Consider the following 8,655-nt stretch of genomic DNA (forward strand, 5'->3'; position numbering starts at 1 on the left):
GAATGCTGGAAAGTCAGAGCTGGGGTCTAGAACAATCTGGCAGCGTCCTGTGGGAGAACGCTGCCTAAAAGGAAATGAAAAACAGGTGCAAACAATAAGGAACAGGTGAACTAATGATGATTAAATAAAAGGGCCAAAACTGAGGTGAAACAAAACAGGAAGTGATGTGAAAATAAAAGCCTGACCGGAAACAGCGGAACCGAATCATGACAATTTCATTCATTCAGATCTAGGATGTCTTATGTTGTGTTCCCTTTATTTTTTTGAGCAGCATATATCCATCCATCCATTTTCTAAATCGCTTAGTCCCAAACGGAGTCACAGGGGGCTGGAGCCAATCCCAGCCAGCTGCAGGCGAAAGGCGGGGTACACCCTGGACAGGTTGCCAGCCCATCGCAGGGCCAACACACAGACGAACAACCACTCATACACACAAGCGTGTGTATGTATATGTATATATGTATATACACAAACACACTCTCCACGGTCACTAACACCACACAGAGAGAAAACACAGAAAAAGAGGAATTCATGTCCATCCTCGTGGTCATCTCAGCATCTCTGGATCATATTTATTCAGGTGTCACTCTTATGCCAAATCTGTTTATTGCCTAAGCTCCCTCTGTCTCCCCAACTAAATATCTTCTAATTATCTCAAACATTACTCTAGTGGCTGCATTGCATTCTGATCTGTTGAGGCTTGAGCCAGAGAAACAATAACAATAACGCTGATACTATGAATAAAATGATGATCAAACACACAATGCCATAGAACTGGGCTCAGGTTTCATGTTTATCATCTGTGTATACATACTGGTGCTTACATCCGGTACACATTTACTGTCCTGTAATAGGCTTTCATGAAAGCCTGGTACAGAATGGCACAGAGGTTTCTCTTCCTCCTGGCTTGTTGTATCTGCCACTGTATTTTATGCTTTGGTTATGACTCTGATTTGTTTAAAGGGTGCCTGAAAAGCCAGCTTCACTTTCTTGTACTACCATGTAGATGTTTTAGAAGCTACCAGGTGCCATCTTTGTCTCTGATGCTTTTCCATTCAGTCCCTGCTTGTTCTCTTCCATTATCATACACATTCACAGAGTTAAAATCATTTAATTTGGTGGCAGACGTTTGCCTTGGTGACAAAAAGTGCAACATTATGTTATCAGAGAAATAGTTTCCACCATGGGGTTTTGATGAGATTGTGGGACTGCGTTTTATTAATGGACACTTCTTGCATCCTGCTGCACATAGCAGTCAGTCACAACTTGTTGGATTAAAAAGATATCAGGACTGATCATGAAGCTGAGTGGAGTAGAAATGTATGGTAGTTCTGACTAAAATCAGATCCCGCTACTGAATCTGTATGTGAGCCTGAGCTGAGGACTGATAAGGCTGGAATTACTGGTGTATTATCTTTAGGATCATCATTAATGTTATTAGACTGAAAACTAACCAAGAAGACACACACACAGCCAGTCATCAGTGGAGACTCATCAGCTTTTACACACACGCTGAGAAAATCACTTTCCTGGGTTCTTATTGGACCTTTTTAATGAAGTTTTGCCAAGATTGCTAATCACCTGTATCTCTACTCCTCTACTCCCCTTGCATTGTTCATTTAAATCCCCATCAGGTTACAACACTTCAGCTTTGTGCAGGACGATAACAACCCAACATCCACATTTACACACACAGCCATAAAGACATGTATGTGTGTGTGTGTGTCTGATATGTGGCCGTCCCAGTGTGAAGAGCATTGCATCCCTATCCCACTGCAAAGATAAGATTACTGACAAATTAATCCTACTCCAATGGCTCATTATGCTTTACTGATAGATGGTGGCAGATGTTATTTGTGATTGCAGGCCCATACTGAGCGTGTGCAGGAGTGGGCCTGCTGTTTATAGGGTGCCTTCTATGTAATCAAACTCTGAGAAAATATTGTAAATTCATAATATTTATGGACTGCCGCATTTTACATCAGGTTAGATTCAGGCTGGATTACTTGAATCAAGAACTCTTGACAGTCAAACACAGGTATTATGAGGTTCACCAAATGGTATTTACTGCACTGTATGATGTTTCATTTATTTTGTAAATCCCTGTTTGTCTCATGACCTAATTATGTTATTTTTCTTGACTTTGTTATGGTTAAGTCCCCCTCACCAGGAGGGTGAGGGAGAACTGAGGTAGGACTCAAGTGTGCAGACCCAGGTGCTAGTAAAAAACAGGTGGTCTTAATGGTGGCAACACAAAGTAACAGAGTCAACATATATATATATATACACACAATACTGAACCAGGGTATGGCGGAGATGATTGAGGGGACCAGGACGAACAGATGAGTAGACAGAACAACGGCAAGAACCAGGAGAGTTAGAGGACTAGGACGGACAGGTGAGTAAACAGAACAACCAGGAGGATTAGCAAAAGCTGTCAGGGAAGCAGAGTAGCAAAAGAAAAAAGAAATCAACAGCACAGGAACTGTCAGTGTTGAAATCAATTACGCATCACTAAACTCATTGAAAACAAACATACACAGGTTTCCCACTTGCCTTTAGTTTGACCTCCAAATAAAGAGTTTTATATAATCTAAACAAACTGTTGGCTTCTTAATAACCTGGTTGATTGCCTGACTGCTTGTGTTTGTTACCTTGTTGGACTTCATTGTAGCGAAGTTGCTGTGTCCCCAAATCTTATCAGTGACTTCATATTGGCTGATTGGCATCAGCTACTGTATTTCATTCTTGCTTTACATCCACTGGCTCATCTCCCATCTGACTAGGCATAGCAGGTGCTAGTCAACAAGCAGGATGGTCATAGCCTACTTTATAAAAAGAAAACAACACAAAAACATGAACTAATAGAAGAAGAGATGGACATTGTACTGTGCACATGACATATACTTTATTGTGAGCTCTCTGATGGCCATAATTTACAGCCTTGGTTTCCTAGAATTTTGTTTCTTGGCAGAGGCAGCTTCGGGTGGTGCTCTGACTGGGATATCACTGTTTTGTCCTTTTTTCTTTCAAAGGCAACAGAGACACTTTGTTGGATGTTTTTAAGTGAATTGTGAAAGCAGTGTGTTTATGACCTTCCCCGGGCACAATGCCGTTTAATTTAAAGGAGCCGTGCTTTGGGAGGTGGTGTGAGAGCATTAAGCTTTACTCAGAAGCGCTTTAAGTGTTCCCTCTGGTTCTTAGTGGACAGCAGAGAGGCCTGCTTGTTGAACAGAGCCGGAAGCTTCCCAGTTTGTCTCCACCTGCTCTAAAGGACTAAAGGTGTAATCGAAGCATTTCAGAGCATTTTTTTGCAGCGGGATGTCGGTAACAGGAGGCAAAGGAATGTCAGTGTCCCTGCTAAGGATGATGAAAGCAGAGTATGACAGATGAATAAAGTACTTTCAGGATACATACTGGAGACTAACCGGGCAGCTGGTGTTTGAGCTGGCAGGGACACCTCTCAGAGCATTACAATCCTTAGGAGGAGGGAGGCGGAGTGATAAGGGAGGACGTGGGGCAGAGCAGTGAGGACTAGCAAAAGGGTGTGAATAACTCAGATGGAGTCAGAGTGCTTCTAGCTAATTTTGTAACTTTAGTGCAAAGTTTGAATTCACTTAAACTGGAATTGTTTTGAGTATAATCAGATCAACAGCATTACTATGTTTGCCCAATACTAAATGATTAAAGCACAGAATAGCAAAAAACATTCAAAATAATCACAAATCACAAATTCAAATCCAAATTGTGAAGCAGATGAGAAAAACAATAACTGAATTAAATTTCCATGTATTAACTAAAGTTGTGAAGATATATCACAGTTTTAATGAGTGAATAAAAAGCTATAGAATTATGCAAAAGAGAGCCAAATGAACAGGTAAATGGAGCAGCCAAACTAATCTAGCAACAAATGAGGATAATTCATACATCCATAGTAACAACGTGACCTTTATCAGCTTTTCGGTTGATATGTCGAACCTGTTCCCAAAGAGCTGCTTATTTACCACATCTAGCAGTTGCAGAACAACACGATCATTCATCTGTAGTGGTGTCTGTGTCCACCTGGTGAATCTAAGTCCAGTATTCCCTCCCTTATATCTCTGTTTTTGGTCCCCACCACTTCCTGGGAGAAATTTAGCTCAGCTAAATGCTACAGTATGTTCACAAATTAGTCTCTGCCTGTGTCTATCTGCTGTTTGCTGCTGAGCAGGTAGCGCACAGTGGCTTTTTACAGCTTTTGTATGAAAACAGCTGATGAGAGCGATGAGAGTGAACCTCGTGGTCTGGCCACTCAACACAGCCTAAACTTACTCACAATAAAGTTCTGTAAAGATAATAATACTATACTACAAAATTATCAATTAAATCTATTAATACCACTTTAAACAAATAAGTGCTACTAAAACCTCTTCTGGCTCTTCGTTTGACACAGTTAGCTGTAGATAAATTGTACAAAGGCAACCACCATAGTTTAATGCAAATGCCGTTAACATGCCATACCTCTACAGGCCCCTACATGCTGACTCTAAAAACATTGCCCAGATCTTAGCTGTGATTGGTTTAAACAGTCCCATTTTCTACCCCTTAATCAGTCAATACTCACAGATATTTACATTTGCCCTGCTTGTGTCTCACACATAATCCTATCATGCACCTTTCCAAAGACTGCTTCTCATAGAAAATGAAATGGAAGCAGGATCTTTACCAAACAACATGTTCTCCTTAAAAACCCAGACTACAAGGAAATCAATGAGAAAATGAGCTTTCTTGAAATACATTCACAGTGTTTTGAATCAGGGCTGCCTGACATGTTGCAGTTTTACTGTGTTATAAGTGACCTCCAACAATAAGCACACTGAAAAAGGGCTGATATATTTGAAAACCTGAGGTTCATAAAGTTTGCTTATCGTACTCCATTCTCTACTTTTTCCAGAGCTGTAAAGTTCAGTGTTTTCAAACTGATGTGATTGAGCAATGAATTAGTGCTCCAGGCTAAGTCGTACACTTGCATCTCTCCTTCACAAGAAAAGCATTTAAGTCACTTGAAGTCTGCAAGACATTTAGAGGGCATTTAGTGTGAAGCACCAACAGCCTTATGATGTGTGTGGATGTATTAGAGTTAATACTCTAATGACTGGCTTTGTCTTATTAGTGAGTGCTTAAGTTCATCCGGAAGGCTCCTTCAGCAGCCTATCACTTAGCTTTTGGAAAATGACAGCAGAAAATGAAGTCAGTGATTTATTAACCATTAAGAAAGCCATTAGTTAAAACCTTTTGTAAGGGACACCTTGTTGAAAAAGATGGTACTATGATTTCTTTCATCACATAAGCAGCCTAGCAATAAGATAAGATAAGATTAATCCTTATTAGTACCACAACAGGGAATTCACAGCAGCAAAAGGTTAGAAACAAAACACTTAATGTTAAGAATAGAAACTAACAGACAAAGTATCATCAATATAGACAAGATAAATATAATAGATAAAAATAACAGGAAATTGTGCACGGGTTTGCAGAGTGTTTACAGTTCTTACAGTAGGTGTGTGAGGTCAATGCATGACTTTTTCTGTAGCTTCTGTAGCAGATCTGACAGACCTCTTCTTTGCTTCCCTGGTGATGCCGAGCATTGAGAAGGCTTTGCATAACGAAATCCCTGCGAAGCCCCAGCAATCCACTTCCACAGGATCACAATGAGTTCACCAGTCTTTCCTGCAACACTCTTCCACCAGCTCCTGGTACTTAGCATGCTTCCTCTCACTGGCCTCCTCTATGCACTCTTTTCAGCTCCAGCAGGAAAAGTTGTTTGCTGGACTCTGTGATGTTGATCATGTCTGGGCAGAGAAGTGTGGTGTAATTTGGGCTAGGAACTTCAGCTGTTTGCCTGGTTCAACTTTCATTTGTCAATCAGTGGCGGTGTTCAGGAGGCCCACTTTGGTTGTCTGCTGTTTTTCTCCAGCTCTGAGGAATTTGATTGACTGTGGTCACTTAAAGTTTTACTCAAAAATAAAGATGGGAGCAGCTGATAAACGTACAGCCTAGCTGAAGGTTTTATGATATGCTACTGTTATTGCCTCTGACAAATGAGTTACCACTGGAGAAATGTGGCTCCTTTACTTCTGCAAACAACGCAGATGAATCAATAGCAAAGCAAGGCACTGACTCCAAGCGCAGTGTCCCTTAAGGAAAGGACAGATGACTGAAAGTATTGAATCTGCTTGTATTCACACTCAGCACAGGCAACCTTTCATCCTTTTTTATTTCGGCATCCGTGGGCATTAGCAGCAGGATCTCTGGCTCTAGCAAATAAATATCACCACAGTTGTATGACCCATCAATGCCATGCAGTGCTGTCACACACACACACACACCAAGAATCCTCATTACCTTGAGCTTGTGTCCATAGCAATCACCACTGCGCTGCTGATTCAGCCTGCTGGGAGTGGAAGTGTGTGCACGTGTATATGATTTTCTCTGTGAGTGAGCCAAAAAAGTAAATATTCCATGATTGCATTATTGCACTGAGTGCTCTCGTCCTCTGAGAAGAGTGTAATTGCCTATTTACATCTTCAACAGTATAGAATAAAGTGCTGAACTGCATTTTTAAAGACCATGCTATAACAACTAGGTTATCAATAAAACTTGCGTGTGTGGGTGTGTGTGTGTAAGGTGTAAAGGCATCCTTGTCTCGCCATGTCCTCCCCAGGGTGTTTGAAGGTCATGGGTGCTTGTTGGGGACTCATTACGCTAACAAGCCCTCGACTGGCTTCTCTGGGCTCTGTCACTGGAACTGGTCTGGGACAATATCAAGAATACAGTTCAGATTGAGGGATACTGGTTATATCTGTGGTCAGCATCAACTGCAGCAGACTCTTTAATAGTTAAAGGGGATTTTAAAAAATCAACAGCTAATTAAAAACTGTAAATTCTTTTTTGCTTTGATGTTCTTCTGAAGTGAGAGGACAATAAGACAAAACTACCACTTTGACCACTGCAGCCGCAAAAACTGACTACAATTACAGTGTATAGATGAAGACAGAGACAACATGTTCATCATACTGATATTGTGTGCACTGCCTGAAAAGCAGAAGCAGATTTATGTGTTTGTAGTCAACACATTTGCAAATTTACAGTTCTGCAGGTATGCATTGTGAATTTATTAAGCGTTTAGAGCAGACTTACAAATTTGCAGTCCGTACCACTCCCCCTGCACTCTATAAAAACATACCATACAGTTGTGTCTTTGTGGCTTTTTTCTTTCTTTCTTTCTTTCTTGTTTTTGTTTTTCATCTCACTTGTCGTAATTTCTTTCTATGTGGCCCTTTGCATCTCTGTGTAGTGCTTTTGTGTTTCTTTGCAGTTGTTTTGTCTCTCTTTGATCAATTTCCATTTCTTTGCAGTCATTTCCTCTCTGTTTGTGGTGTTGTTCTTTTTTTATGTTGCTTTAGCATGTTTTTGTAATCATTTCCCTTGATTATCTAGGTTTTTTTCTCATTTGGTGGTTTTGCAAGGACTACGTTTTGTGTCTTCTCGTAGTTGTTTTGCATCTCTTTGTGGATTTTGTGTCTCTTTTTAGTTGTTATGAGCCTCTTTGTTGTCATTTTGTTTCTTTGTAGTTGTATTATGTCTCTTTCTGTTCCTTTCTGTGTCTTTTTGTAGTTGTTTTACATCTCAATGTGGTTGTGTATCTCTTTATACTTTGATCCTCTTTGTAGTTCTTTTGCATCTTTTTGTACTCCATTTGTGTGTTTTGTGGTTGTTTTGCATCTGTGGTAATTTTGGGTCTCTTTCTTTCTTTCTTTGTAGTTGTTTTAAGTGTGTTACTGGTAATTTTGCATCTCTTTGTGGTTCTTTCATATCTCTGTGGTCTTTTTAATCCTCTTTGTGGATGTTTTGAGTAAAACTGTCCTCCTAGGCAGGAGGAAATCTCCTCTGGTGGATGCTGTGGTTGTTCAGAAGGGAGGAGGGGTCACATTGTTATCTTATGAACTAAACATTATCTGCTGCATTTTTTCCCAATTCAAAAGACTGTTTATCATAATGATATTACAATGGTGATACTCTAGAACTTTTTTATTTACAATTTTATTGCGTTTTCATATAATAATGGTAAGTTTGTGGGGTTTAAGAATTTAAACTCTGGAAACACTGAGGGAATATAGATGAAAGAAACATTTAAGAAGAGACTGATTCAGTTCCTCACAGAAGTGGAACAGCAGCTGCAGGGTGACATCAGGACCTGGGATCTCAGTAACTGGGAGAATTATACCGTCCTACTAAATTATTACAACGATGAAACTAAGCATCATGGATGTCTAAATGCTGGTCCAGAGCCCCCCTCATGCTCCATGAGAAATACTCTATCTGAAAATATTGGCATTAGGTTTTTAACTATAGAAGGTGCACTTCTCAGAGAAAGTGCAGCACATACTATGTTATTCACATTGTTGTATCATCTTAATTACTTGAAATGTTAATAACAGACATAAATTACTAGGGCAGAGAAGTTTGTCCAAAGTGTGAATATGCATCATTTGATATCTTCATCACTAATTTTTCTGATGGCAACAGCATGCTCATCCATGAACATGAGGGAGATGACGTGTGGAATAAACTGACACTAAATCCCTGACTATCTTGTTAGTAGTTCACTCTTTC

The 8,655-nt window shown here is 40.1% G+C and overlaps 1 protein-coding gene across 2 annotated transcripts in view; it reads left to right on the forward strand.

Moving 5' to 3' along the window:
• Positions 1–8,655, forward strand: part of chst11 (carbohydrate (chondroitin 4) sulfotransferase 11) — an 87,069-nt gene that overhangs the window by 51,476 nt on the left and 26,938 nt on the right. The gene's annotated exons all lie outside the window — the stretch shown is intronic.

The sequence above is a fragment of the Monopterus albus genome, unplaced genomic scaffold (assembly GCF_001952655.1).
Source record: "Monopterus albus unplaced genomic scaffold, M_albus_1.0 scaffold51.1, whole genome shotgun sequence".
In the NCBI taxonomy this organism is placed as follows: Eukaryota; Metazoa; Chordata; class Actinopteri; order Synbranchiformes; family Synbranchidae; genus Monopterus; species Monopterus albus.